The 14897-nt window shown below is 42.7% G+C and overlaps 1 long non-coding RNA gene across 3 annotated transcripts in view; it reads left to right on the top strand.

The window, feature by feature from the left end:
• The first annotated feature begins 224 nt into the window (after window positions 1-224).
• LOC125118244 (uncharacterized) overlaps window positions 225-14897 on the top strand; it is a 41673-nt gene continuing 27000 nt past the window's right edge. For 2 of the 3 annotated variants that reach the window (XR_007132802.1, XR_007132801.1), the window contains exons 1-2: window positions 225-370; window positions 2371-2455. This is a non-coding gene — a long non-coding RNA (uncharacterized LOC125118244). Of the gene's footprint in view, window positions 371-2370; window positions 2456-13437; window positions 14141-14897 lie in introns of those variants that run through there. The other variant, XR_007132803.1, reaches the window with a different exon arrangement.

Raw genomic sequence — 14897 nt, forward strand, 5'->3', positions numbered from 1 at the left:
GCCAAGACTTTATTGGGAAGGGGCGCCCAGTGGAGAGAAGCAGGGTAAAGGAACCCGGGAAAACTGTTCTGCCACGTGTCTCTCAATCTCAGGTTTTGTGGAGGTGGGGGGTTAATTTCCGGGCTGTCTCCAGCCAATCCTCTTGCTTGGCCCATATTTGGCCTGACTCGGGGTCCTTCCTGGAGGCATGCGTGCCTCTCAGCCAGACGGATTCCAGCGCCAAGGCTTCTGGGAGGTTGGTCGTCTCCTCCCTCCTGGCGGGCCCTCCCACATCCTTCTGGTTAAGTCTTCAGGACAGCACCTTGTTCCTTTTCAGGGCTTCCTGTTGTGAGACCACTCGTGCAAGCAGCTATCATCCTGCCTGACCAAGGTGGGTGGTTTCAGTCAATGGTTTCCTAACAATTCCAGGCTGCAAGTGAACCGGGAAGTGAAAGGTAGCTGGAGAGTGAATATTCTCAGTCTCTCACTCTCAGAAAAGGCAAGACACGGGCCCCCTAATTTAACCCTTGGTTGCCTTAGCAAAGACAAAGACCACTCTCTTGAGAGGTCTTTTCTCTCCTCTGCAGTGGCTGCTGTTTCTGAGCTTTAACAAAGTGAAAAGTGAAACTTAATTGGGAACACGCTTTTTAAAATGCTTCTTCTTAAAGTGCACATTGAGAATATATGAGGAAAAAGGTATGCAAGGAAATGCACTACTGCTTCCCTTTTCCTGTCCGTATTGTGAGGGAAAGACTTCTCTCTGCTCCCTCAGTTCCCCGTGGAGCTATTAAGGATGGCACACTCCAGGGGGCCGCACTCCCTGTGGAGCTCTCCAGAGAGTGGTACTTAATTCCACACACTTGGCCTGCACACACACACACACACACACACACACACACAACCTTCTTAGCCCTATTTTTCCCTGTTTTTATTCATAAAAAATTCCTGTCTGAGAGTTTCCTGGTGCCCTAGTGGTTAAGGACCCGGCATTGTCACGACTATGGCGCGGTTTGATCCCTGGCCTGGGAAATTCCACATGCCACAGGTGTGGCCAAAAAATACCCCACCTTTCTGATGTCATCAGTGATTTAATCTCCGTTCATCTCACAGAACTGGGTGAGTGAGTTCCAGCCTTGTTAGTGAGGAATTTTAGCTGTTTACTGGCCCAATACTTACGCCTGATGGCCCAGGAATCACCTGTGATATTCAGCAGTCATTATACCAAACCTTCATGGCATTAAATTCAGATGTTAACATATGTGGAGCCTCACCCTGTGAAGAAAAAAACAAAGGCTGTAAATACAATGCTTTCAAATGAAAGTAGTGATTAGTATTTGACTGTCATCCACTTTGTTTTGCTTGGTGGATTACTTCAGCTAGAATTTCGGGTGCTGCAGAAAACCAGTTGAGAAAATAACAATGCTTTATGAGCAATTTCAGGTTTTCTAACCCTTTTGCAATCTTCTGCTTTAATTTGTTTTCCATTAGTACACGCTCAAGTGTAGTGAAAAGAAAAAGCCCTGAGCTGGGAGTGGGAGGTGGAGAATGTTCCAGCTCTGCCATTTACTCACTTTGTGACCATGGTCAGGTCCTTTTCCCTTTCTGGGCCTCAGTTTCCTCATTTGTAAAAAGAGGGGACTTTGCAGTTCTAATCAAATATGCTATTTACATGGATTTTTAAACACCGAACCAAATTTGTAACACTGGCATAAGCAGATTTTCTTTTTTTCTCAATAATAAACCTCAGGGGTGGGATTTCAAAATTATAATTTCTTACAGGCTGCAGCCACCGTGATAGAACTATCACAAGAGTACTTATACGAGTTAATACTCTTATCTGTAGATATCTAGAGAAGCAAATAATGTTCAAAGATCTTTTTGCTGTTTCTCTCTGGGTTCTTTAACCAGAGGTGTTTATATAATGAGTGTATCTTAGTGGTAAGAGAAGTGGGAATGTAACGAGCAAAGGAAAATAGAGCCCCCTCCTTTTGTCTTGGCCTCAGCCTGTCTTTGTGATTGCTTCTCAGTGAAACCATCAGTCTTTCACTGCTTGGGGAGATCAGGTATGTACTGGCATTCATTCACTTCTAATACGGGCTGCTAATAGCCTTCCTGTCTCCTGTCAGGGCTGTCACAGTTGATTTTTTAAAACATTTTTGTGAGTTCCATCAGGTTTAACAGCTGAAAATCGAGCTCATTAAGAAGTTTCCTAAGTTTTTCAGGATGAGCTAATTTTCCAAGCTCAGGCTTGGGCAGAGAATCAAGTGAAAGGGAATCTAGAAATGGATCAAATAAGAACCTGGGACTTAGTCCTAGAACTTGGGGAGGAAAGAGGGAGTTCAGCAGTGAATGGGATGCCCCAAATGATGGCCTGCGTGTTTCATTTGGCAGAATTGCCCGGTGACATCAGCTATTCCCCCGAAGTTGACGCAGCTACTAAATATACTGGTGTGTGCATAAAGGCAGCTCAAGAATGGTAAGAGATTTTAATTCATTCACTCATCCATTCCTTCTTTTATTTTTTCGGTTCAGACTCTAGGCTTTGCTGTTCTTCATGCAGATAGGGCAAAGACTTGGTCAAGACAACTCTTTTTTTTCTTTTTGTCTTTTTTTTTTTGCCGTTTCTTGGGCCACTCCCTCGGCATATGGAGGTTCCCAGGCTAGGGGTCTGATTGGGAGCTGTAGCCACCAGCCTACACCAGAGCCACAGCAACGCGGGATCCGAGCCACGTCTTCAACCTACACCACAGCTCACAGCAACGCCGGATCCTTAACCCACTGAGCAAGGCCAGGGATTGAACCCGCAACCTCATGGTTCCTAGTCGGATTCGTTAGCCACTGCGCCACGACAGGAACTCCAAGACAACTCTAAAAATGGTTTCCTCCTACATTTCTGCCTGCTCCTTCTCAGCTTCCTTTGCAATTTCTTTTTTCTTTTTTTTTTCTTTTTTCTTTTTTTGTCTTTTCTAGGGCCACTCCCGCGGCATATGGAGGTTCCCAGGCCAGGGGTTGAATCGGAGCTGTAGCCACCGGCCTACGCCAGAGCCACAGCAACGCGGGATCCGAGCCGCGTCTGCAACCTACACCACAGCTCACGGCAACGCCGGATCCTTAACCCACTGAGCAAGGGCAGGGACCGAACCCGCAACCTCATGGTTCCTGGTCGGATTCGTTAACCACTGCGCCATGACGGGAACTCCCCTTTGCAATTTCTTATTCACCTCCCCGATATGTTAATATTGGGGTGCCCCAAGGCTTAGTCCTTGAACCACTTTTCTTCTCTAGCAAAGCCCACTCCCTTTGTGATTTCCTCCAGTATTATATCTTTAAATAACATCTATATGCCAACAACTCCCAAGTGGATGTTTCTAATACAGACCTCTCCTCTGAACTCCAACTTACATACCCATCTACTTGATATTTTCACTTGGATTTGTAGTAGATGTCTCGCACTTAACATGTCAGAAACTGAATTTCCACTCAGATCTGCTCATCCCGTAGTCTTTCCCATTTTGGGAGACAGTGCTCTATTCTTCTAGGTGCTCAGGCCCCGAACCTTGAATCACCCATGACTCTTTCTTGGACACTTCACAACCAATCCATCAGGAAATCCTGATGGTTCCAACTTCAGTATCTATATGTCTCCTGTATTTGGTCGCTCTTGGCCTCCAATGCTATGGCCCTGAAGCTGCCTTCATCTCTCTTTTGGGTAATTGCAATAGCTTCCTCACTAGTGTTCCTGTGTCCTCCTACCTCCCTCAGCGAAGCTTCCATAGAGAGTCTTTTAATGGGTAGGCTCCCCAGCTCACCCCAGTGCTCCTCATCTCATCAAAGGTGTCAAAGTCTATAAGGCCCAACATGATCTGCCCTCCCACCTCCCAGTTAACTCTCTGACCTCCTCTCTTAGTAATTCCCTCCTAATTCACTCTGCTTTTATGTTCCTCGCATACACCAGGTACTTTCTTGTCTCAGAGCTTTTATATTTCTGTTCCCTCCCAAGGAATGTCCTTCCCCTATCAGTATGGTGCATTCTCTCATCTTTAGGTGTATTCCTTGCTTTAGTTTTGCACAACACATATTATCTAACATTATTTATATTATATATTTGTATGTAATATATATGCAATATGTATTCCTGGTTGCCAGAATCATGGTAGGCACATTGGTACTCAATTTGATGAATGAATGAATGAATGAATGAAGGCATTATCCCAGCCTGGATGACCAGTTTCTGGAAGCTAGGCCTCAGTGAGACAATACAAAAAGGAAAGGCCTGGAGTTCCCGTCATGGCGCAGTGGTTAACGAATCCGACTAGGAACCATGAGGTTGAGGGTTCAATCCCTGGCCTCACTCAGTGGGTTAAGGATCCGGCGTTGCCATGAGCTGTGCTTTAGGTCACAGACAAGGCTCGGATCTGGCGTTGCTGTGGTTCTGGCATAGGCTGGCAGCTATAGCTCTGATTCGACCCCTAGCCTGGGAACCTCCATATGCCACGGGAGCGGCCCAAGAAATGGCAAAAAAAAAAAAAGACAAAAAACAAAACAAAACAAAAAGGAAAGGCCATCTTAACTTGCGGTAATGTAGGATCGGGCCCACCGAACCTAGAAGCTGTTATGTTTCTCATTATCTCCTTAGATCAAATAATGGAATTGTAAAAATAATATTTTTGCTCGTGAACCTATAATAAATATAAAATTATTTAAAACTTAAAATATTGGAGAAACTTGAGGTGTAAACACTCAGTGTCAGGCCTGTCGAGTTGCTTTATGCTAGGAACGTTTGCAGTGACAGCTTCCTGTGATGGCTAATTTTATGTGTCAACTTTCCTGGGCCACAGAATGTCCAGATATTTGATTAAACATTATTTCTGGGCTTGTCTGTGAGAGGGTCTCTGAGTGAAATTAGCATTTGAATCAGCAGACTGAGTAAGGCAAATTGCCCTCTCAAGGTGAGTGGGTCCCATCTAATCAGTTAAAGTTCTGAATAGAACAAAAAGCCTGACCCTCTTGCAAGTAAGAGACAGTTCCTCCCTCCTGACTGTCTTTGAACTGGGACACTGGATTTTTTCTGCTTCTGGACTCAAATGGAAATATTAGCTCTTTCTGGGTCTCAAGCCCGCTGGCCTTCAGACTGGAACTAAACCATTTGCTCTCCTGGGTCTCAGCCCTTCAGGCTCAGACTAGAGGTTGGGCCATCAGTCCTCCTGGCTCTCAGGCCTCTGGACTCAGACTGGAACTATACCACCGGCTCTCCTGGGCCACCGTCTTGCTGGCCGCATATCATGGGATGGTTTCTGCAGCCTCAATGGTTACGTGAACTCATTCCTTATAATGCATCTCTTTTTATATATCTCTCCCCTCTGGGTTCTGTTTCTCTGGAGAATCTCGAATAATACCTTTACTTTATAATTTTGTTTTTCTTCTTATAATTGCTGTGCAACCCCTCATTCTCCCCACCTTCCTCAACATTCTTTCATAACCAATGGGACAAGTTATGGAAGAAATTATCAAGTGTGGGAGGCTAGGTATGCAACTCTTGGTAATTTTTTAATTCTATATTTTCATTCTTGTTTACTTGAGACTCATGACCCAGCAGCCAGTGGCCAACTTCATTTAAACCTATGTTATCTCCTATTTCTCCTTTCTTTCAGCTCTGCTGAACTTTATAATCACCTCATTTTTTGAAACACTCTCTTATGCTTTTCTCTTAGTACACAAAGTTATACTAGATAAATATAACTGTTATGCTCCTGAGACCGCTTCTCCATTTACTTTTTTTGTGGAATGTCTCTCAAATCTTTCTCTTCTTCTCAGTGCTATTTCTATCTCTCTGATCTAAGCCCTGATCATCTTCTGCCTAGCAAACTTTAATAGCCTTCTGCCCAGCTCTCGGCTTCCACGTGCTTTTCCTCTGTGATGCAGCCTGGCATTCTGATTACCTTGCATCTTGGCAAGACTGTGGTTTTAGAATTTGGGGGCTTAAGCAAGCAGCAGAGACTGCCAAAGGAGATCAGGAAAGGAGGGAAGAACGCATATCAGCCTCAGTTGGGCAGAAACAACCCATCAGTCCTCAGATGGATAATCTTGCTGAAATGTTGTGGCCTAGGGTTGGAGTCGGGGGTCTAGCACCCAGGCTGCAACTTGCCAGGGGACGAGACCAGCATATGCAGGCCTCCTGGAAACTCCCTGCAATGGGAGGCTCATTGCTCTGAACACCCAAGTTGCAGTGTTTATCAAGGGTCTGGACCAAGAAGAACCCTCTGTTCATTAGTAGAATCTCCACGGAAAATCTTCTTGTTCCCCCTGTGCTCACCTTTCTTTGATGGTGGCACTAAGGAGAGATATCGGGAGAGGAGGGTGTGGCAGTTATCTTTCTGGCTGACTAGCACTTCCCTTCTCAATCCTTTCCAGTTTCCCCCACCAGCACCCTCCCCCCATCACCTTCATTTCTCCTTGGCACCGTTCAACATCCCAGTCCACCTGTATGGTTCCCCTAGGAGTGTCCATTTTATTACATGACACTAGTTCCATGGCCACTTGATCTGGGCACTTGGGTCAAGTTGGCCAATGAGTCCCTTCCTCAGAGTTTCTGTGTTTAAGATCAGAGAGTAGTTCAGTTATCCCTCCTCTGGGTAGCTGGCTTTGTTAAAATGTGACACTCTAGAGTCATTGGTGACAGCAGTGAGAGGAAAGAATGAAGTTATACTGCAGAGAGGAGTAGAGACAGGAGCCATGCACAGGCCGGGGTCATTCTGTGGCTCTAGTCTAGTTGTTTCTGAAGCCCAGAGGGATTCCTGGCCTTTGATTCCTTGAGATGGTAATGATGATAGCTCACATGCACATCATTTGCCAGGCACTGCAAGTGGTTTATTTATGCCTCATAAGAAGCGTATGAGGAAGATAATGTTATCATCCCTATTTTACAGAGGAAGAAACTTAGGCATGGGGAGGTTGAGTAGCTTGTTCAAGGTCACAACATGAGGACTTGTGCTCTTATAGTCAGGTTCCATGCTCTTAACATTATAATGTCAATCCTTGTAGCATTTCTCTAAATCCCCATTGCCTAAGCCACTTCAAGTGCCCTCTAGTCACCCTTAGGCAAGAGAAAGACTCCTAATGGACAAGATTACCTTTTCTATACCCAACTTTAAAAGTTTAATTCCATAGCTCTTTCCCTTGCTGCCTCCCTTCTCCTCCTTTTCACTTGCCCTTCTTTTCTCCTTTTATTTTTTACTTCTTTCTCTTTTTGAAATTCTTCCCTTTTTGAAATTCATTTACTGAACATTCCCCCTATCTTATTGATTATTCTCAACAGCAGGCAATAATATTGTCATTTTTCTATCTTAAAAAAATCCTCTCTTGACTCAATTTTCCACTTCAGCCCCATCTAGTCATTCTTTCCTAAACCCCCTCCAGTCCAGCTTTTGCTCCCATCCTTCCCATCCTGCAAGGTCAGCAGTGCCCACCACAATGCTAAATCCAGTGGTCCCTTCTCACGTTACTTGGCTTTTCAGCAGCATTTGAAACATGCACTCTTTCCTCATTCATACACTTTCTTTACTTGGGTTCTAGGATGCTACATTCTCTTGGTTTTTAATGCTCTTTTGCAGTATCACTTGCTGATTTTTAAAATATCTATGACTTTTTAATCTTAGAGTTCTCTTGGGCTCAGTCCTTGGACCCTGGTCATTCCCTGGTGATCTCATTTAGTTTCAAGGCTTTAAATACCATCTAAAAGCTGATGATTTCAATTATATATCCTTATCTTGGATTTCTTCTGATTTCCAGATTCCTTTGTTCAACTGCCTACCTGAGATTTCTACCTTAAAGAGAGATGGACATCTCATGGTTAACATGTCCAAATCTGTTCTTCTTTCCCAAATCTGCTCCTTCCACAACCTCCCCCATCTCAGTAAATTCTAGTTGCCCAGACCAAGAAGCTTCATTCCTTACACCACTCTTTCCCTTATATTGTATATTCAATTATTTTGCATCTTCAAACCATATCTGGAAGTTTTCCATTTGTCATTACTTCCCATTCTACCACCATGGTTTGAAACCACCTTTATTTATTTCTCGCCTGGATAATTGCAATAATCTCCAACTGGTCTCCGTATTTCCTCTCTTACCACTTATAATCTACTTTCTATCCAGAGTGATCCTTTGAAAATACTAGTTATCTTATGTTTCTCCTCTGCACAAAACCCTATGGTGGTTCTGCTTTTCACTCAGAATAAACTCTAAAGTCCTTATGGTAGCTTATATTGGCCTATAGAATCTGAGCCCCTGTTATCTTTCTGTCCTCAGCTGTTACTCTCCCCTTTATTCCAGTATTCCAGGAACACTGTGCTCCTTGCTGCTCCTTGACTACTTCAGGGAAGCTCTTGCCTCAGGATCTTTGCACTTGCATTTCCCTCCACTAGAACACTCCCCTTCCATATAGATACATAGCTCATTTCCTTATCTTTAAGGAAATGATGTTTTCTTGAGTGCTCAAATATTACCCTATTTAAACTTTAATACCCCCACCAACATTCCCTATTCTCTTTCCCTTCTTTATCTTTTTCCCTGACCCTTAGTACCTTCTCGTGTACTGTATAATTTACTTACTTCTTGCTATGGGCTGGATTGTATCCTTGAAAATTTATATGTTGAAGGCCTACCCCCCAATGTGATACTATTTAGAGATGAGGCTTTTGGTAGATAATTATGTTTAGAAGAGGTCGTGAGGGTGGGGCCCTTGTGATGGGATTAGTGCCCTTAGACAAAGAGATACTACAGACCTTGCTTCTTTCTCTTTCTCCTCCCTCATGGGGATACAGTCAGATGTCTTCTGTCTGTAAGCTGGGAGGAAAGTCCTCTCTGGGGAACTAAATCAATCCACACCTCAAGCTTGTACTTTCTAGCCTTCAGTATTGTGAGAAATAAGTACATTTCTACATTTAAGCCACCGTCTATGGTATTTTATTATGGCAACCTGGCCTAAGAGAAAGCCCGTCACTAGAACATAAGCTTAATAAGGTCAAGGAGTATTGCTTGATTGTTTACTATTATATCATCAATGCCTAGAATAGTTCTCAGCATGTAGTAGGTGCCCCATAAGTATTTGCTGAGTGAATGAATGAGTTAGATATGGCCCTTGTGGGAGGATGCCAGTACATGATCATACCACAAGGTAGACCGTGGTTGGTTAAGTCTTTTATTGGAGATACAGATAAAGGGTTCTTTGGAGCTCAAAGAAGGGAAAGGTCATTCAGATATGGGAAGGGAATGAGGGGAATCCAGGAAGGCTTAATGGAGGAGGTATCATTTGAGCTGGGACTTGAAGAATGGGTTGTATTTGGACTTGTGGATATAGGAGGAAGCACAGGGAGTTCAGTTAAGCTTAAGTAGGCTATGTGAATGGCGGTACTAATGAGAAATAAGATTAGAAATGAGATCTGGAGCTAAAACATGAAGGTTCCTAAATGTCAGGTTTAAAAGGTTTTGATTTTAGGTGTGACATAAAATTGAGCTGATATGAAAGTTGTGGAAGTGGGTGTAAAAAGTTGATTTCCTCTGGTTTAAGTTTCAGGTCTTTACTCAATTGTCTCTTATTTTGTTTCCGGGCTTAATGATATGGTTCCTAACCTACCACATTTAAGAAGCAAACAAGAAAAAGAGGGTGGGGCTATTTACCTCTAAAGAGATACACCTCCAGGGAGAGATGGCTTCTTGGCTTGAAGGATGAAGATGGAAACCCCTAAATCATAGGCATAGAATCTCTTTTACTGTACAGTCGGAAAACTATTTTTTGCTTCTGCATTTAAATATTCTTTTAATAACCTTTTTTCTGATTACAGAAGTAATGCATATTCAATATAAGACACTTGGAAAACAGAACAACAGAAAAAAAATCCCGCCATGTCTATCTACCATCTGGAGACAGCCACAGCTAACAATTTGGTATCAGCCCTTTCTTGCACGTGTCCAGAAGCATATCTACATATATATTTACATATTTTAAACAAAACTTACATAATGCTGTGCAGATATGAAATAGCCTACTTTTCTTACTTAACAATAAGCATATCATGAATATTTCCCAAATTGACACCAGCTTTAATGGCTATATGGTGTTTTCTTAGTTCTTATTTTGCCCATCTGGATTGTTTCTAATTATTTGTTGTTAAATATCCTTGTTACATATATCTTAGCACTTTTCTCTGCTATTTTTTTTAGGGATAGATTTCTAGAAGTGAAATTTTTAGGATAACATATGACTGCACTTTTTAAAGGCTTCTCCCTTCTGAAAGGTTTTACTGTTCACACTCCCACTAGCAGAGAGGATGTGCCTGTTTCCTTATGCTCAGGATAGCATAGACTTTTTTTTTTTAAATGAGCCCTCCTTCTATTTATTAATAGCCTCATATCTAAGTCTTCAATTCTTTTCTTTCCTACATTGTATTTATAGACATAGCAGGTAAAATATAGTTGTATTTGGATTACTTAATTCTGAATATCAGTGAATATATTTTATATAATTATCACAACACACAACCTAAATTGGCTCCCTTAAGGTGGTGAAACATCTCATTTTGCCTAGAAAGTCCAAGCCTAGGCCTTATAGCTCATCAAAATTAATATTAGAAACACTGCCACTCTTAAAGCTTCCTGAGTTTTGAGTGATATATCTTATGGCTTCCATTACATTTTTAAAAATTTTTATATAATTTTAAAAGTTACTTTTCTTTTACACTTATTACAAAATATTGGCTACATTCCCTGTGTTGTACAATACATCTTTGAGCCTATCTTATATCCAATATTTTGTACCTCCCACTTCCTCACCTTTATATTGCTCCCCCCCCCCGACTGGTAATCACAAGTTTGTTCTCTATATCTGTGAGTCTGCTGCTTTTTTGATATATTCAGTAGTTTATATTATTTTTTAGATTCCACACATAAGTGATATCATACAGTGTTTGTCTTTCTCTGTCTGACTTATTTCACTTGGCGTAATGCCCTCCATGTCCGTCCATGTTGCTGCAAGAGGCAAAATTTCCTTCTTCTTTATAGTCGAGTAGTATTCCATTGCACATATGTACTGCCATCTTCTTTATCCATTCATCTGTCAATGGATATTTAGGTCATTTTTATGTCTTGGCAATTGTAAATAATGTTGCTATGAATATTGGAGGATAGCATAAAGTTTTGTATTCATTTTCATTTTTGTTTTGCTTTTCCCTTTTGGGGGGATGTTTTTAAGGTACTTTCAGGGCAAGGAGACCCAGTCAATCCTGTTTGCTTTGTGGTCCCTGGTTGAGACTTTGGCATTTCCTTTTCTCCTGAGTAGAATGGTACCTTGAGGATGGCCTTGCTTGACACATCAAATGCTGATCGCTAGGGACAATGAGAAGCACAACATGATTGCCCTGTGCCCATGTGCCCGGGGATCCATGAGAACCATGAAGCAGCTTCCTGCGTCCAATCAAAACTGGTTGATTCTTAGCCCTGGGGAGAGCAGAGCACACCCTCTCAGCTTGCTGACCAGGGAAGGAAGGTTCTTAGGGCTAAGAGGGGCAAGAGCCTATGAGATTGGCTGTTAGAAGGTGACATGGGTATTAGTCACTCAGCAGGGACCAGCTGGGAGAGTTAAGAGATGGGAGGAGAACTTGGAAAGAATTTGTACCTCTTGAAATCTGTAGCCTTACATTCAGGGTAACATCTATTAGGAACCAAAAGTGCAGATGCCAGTGCAGAAATGAAGAACCAGAGGGGTCACTCAATCCTATTCTGAAGTGTGCACTTCTGGACCAATAGCCTTTATGTGAGTGAGGCATACCAGCTTCCCTGTGAATGTGAACTGGGATGTTTATATTACAGCATTGTTACTATGAGTGAGTGGGGTGAGAACAGCCTGCTTTGGAAGTCAGAGTGACTCAACAAGCCTCCTTTACTCCACTACAGAGGACAGCCTCAAGGATGGGTACCAGCTGAATCAGCTGCTGCTAAAGGTTTTGACTCTAGTGCTGGATGCAGCGGAGATTTATGCTAAGGTGACCATAGTCTTATTCCAGGTTGGCATTGGGGCTTGTTGTCTGCAGTAGGTATGCTTTTATTTTGTTCCTGTGTCCTTCCAAATGAAGAAGGAGGGAGTCGTGGGCCAACTGGGGGCAGAAGGGGTGAATATAGCTGCTGAAGGGTTCGCATGTGAGATGGTGTCGAAGAAGTGTCTCTGTGCCTTGCACCACCCTTGTCCCTCAGGACTCTTTCGTGTCACAGGCCCTGCAGTATCACTGGCTCGCCAGGTTGACAACAGTGCAGAGTCACTTTCTGAACACTGCCCAGAATGCAATGCTCGTCAGCCTTGGCTGCCACAGGCTGATGGATGCTATCATGGACTTACTTGGTGCTATTAGGTGGGCACGAAAGAAAAATCTAGCCAGCAATGCGAGCATCCTTTTGCCTGGTGTCCCACTCATGGGACCCAGAGGTTGAATGACCTGCCTAAGGTTTCAGGGTCAGTAGCAGAACCAGGAGCTCCAATTCTCCTGACCTAGCTGTATGATAAACAAGATTGCCATTTTGTGCTAGTATTTCTCACTAGCATATTTGGGCAGAGGTTGGAGAATGGTGAGCCAATAATGCCTGCTTTTGCCCAGGCTGTTAGGCCAGCAGAGGTGGTAGGCACCTTTAGCCCTTTAGACAGTTGAGATTCAGAGTAACATCTCTGCTCGTGGTCTGGCGAGCATCTCTTAGCCCCAGCATTTCTAGAATGGTAAACCTGGGTTAGGTAGTTAAGTCTACTGGAGGCCGATTTTAGCCATTTAATGAGGAAGGATGTTTATCAGGGAATCAGCCGTTTCACTGTCCCAAGTATAGTTGAATTGGTGGGAAGAATATTCTTTCTCAGCAGTTTTCTCATAGCTTAATATTCTGTACCTCAATGACTTCTCTTGCTGAATAAACAAGGAAAGATCATAATACTGGTGTTAGCTAGTGCTGCACACACACGTGTGTGTGTGTGTGTGTGTGAGAGAGAGAGAGAGAGACAGACAGACAGACAGACAGACAGGCAGACAGAGAGAGGGGGAGCGGGAGGGAGATTATCATGTGAAAAACAATTCAGCAGTCCAGGTTTTTCTCCTTTGGACTATATGGTTCTGAGCCACAGGGTAGAACATATTTTTTTAATATCTTAAAACCCACCAATCTTGATTCTTAGAGCTCATCTTCAAACTCCTCAAGTGCAGGTAGCCTGTCACATTCATCCTTGGAGTCCCTACTAGCGAGCAGAATGTTTTGGACAGAGTAAGCACTTGAACAACATTGGAATTGAAATGTGGAGTTTCAAGTCTTGAGGCCCAGCCCACATGGAAACACAGTTTTATTGGTGTGGGTACAAAGCTTTTTTTTTTTTTTTTTTTTTTAAATGGGGATAAGATAATATCTTACGTTTCGTTTCTATTTTTTAAGGTGTTTAGAATTTGTTGCCTTTTTATGATTCTAACCACACATTGGACAGATGTCTTCAGGGACTTCTCTCCAACTCCCAGATCACTTTCCTGCGCCAGAACTGATGGTTTGGAGACTAACATCTTGTGAATATCACATTTGGCTCATTTTCTCCTAAATGCAGTACTTTGTGTTTGCTCACATTGAGGCTCATCTGTCACTCCCTCACCCAGAAACACAGGCTTGCATTGACTGCCAGTTTTGCATTGACTTAGAATTACACTGTTTCGAAAGTGCAAAGAATCAGTATCTTTACCATTTATAAAATGTATCGGTTCTTTGTGATGGGAACTGTTCTAATTCATAAATATTAATGTATTTAATGAAATTCAATCCTGGCCCCACTTTGGGGGTGCTCACTTTATATTTCATCAACCTCCTATATTAGGGGTTTGTTTTGTTTTGTTTTCTTAAGCTAGAGACTGTGGGTAGAATTTAGGAAGCATGTGAATTTGGATGGAAAAATACATTTATATTTTCACTAACCTCTAACTGAAACTTAGCATTTTCTTCCATTATAAATGTAGGCAATGAAGTACAGAGGCATTAGCATTCCCTGTGACTCTTTCATAGATATTATCTTATCACACGTTATTGCAGATTTTTTGAAATATTTGTGTTCATACACTTCAAAAGCATAGTAGCTATTAGACCTGTCATCACACACTGCTATTTAATGTGTTACAGGAGCACATATGTTATTATGTCACAAATGTTTTTTGATAAAGGTATTTCAATACAGTTTGTTTCCTTTGTATTTTATTTCATGTACTTTAAAATGCTGTTCTGATAAAGCGTTCACAGGCTTCACCAGGCTTCCCGAGGGGTACGCGCACCCAAAATTGTTAAGAACGCCTCCTTTACATTCTCTCAGCCACACTGGCAGAGGCTGGAGCTGAAGATGGGTAGAAACTGGGAGGATTCAGAAGTCCTGCCTTCTCACCCCAGCTCCAGCCACTTAGCCGTGTGACCGAGGGTATGGCGCTTCATCCTTCTGAGACTTGTTTTCCTTAGAGGCGGTAATGGGGAGGGAACCACCCGACCCTGCTGGCTCACAGGGTGTGGTGAAGATCAGATGACATAATGTCTGTGTAGTGTCCAGAGTTGCTTCGGAAACACTTTCAAGCACAATGCGAGGTGTTTGTTGAGGAATATTAATGAACTAAGGTTGCAGAGGTCTGGTGCCCCAGAAGACTATTAATTTTAGGGTAGTCTAATATCCAAGTGGATGTGGAGTGAAGGCAGTTAGGTAGAACAGTCTTTCTTATGTCCTGCATTCCATTTTCCACCCAAGATGTGAGATCATCTCCACAAGGTTCTATAACCTTGAATGCTCAGACTTCTCTGTCATCAATTCCTTTGCCTTCCTTCTGTTGCCCTAAGTAATTGCTTCTGTATGCCTTTGAGACCTTCCACCCAGA

Source organism: Phacochoerus africanus, chromosome X (genome assembly GCF_016906955.1).
Source record: "Phacochoerus africanus isolate WHEZ1 chromosome X, ROS_Pafr_v1, whole genome shotgun sequence".
NCBI classification, from domain to species: domain Eukaryota; kingdom Metazoa; phylum Chordata; class Mammalia; order Artiodactyla; family Suidae; genus Phacochoerus; species Phacochoerus africanus.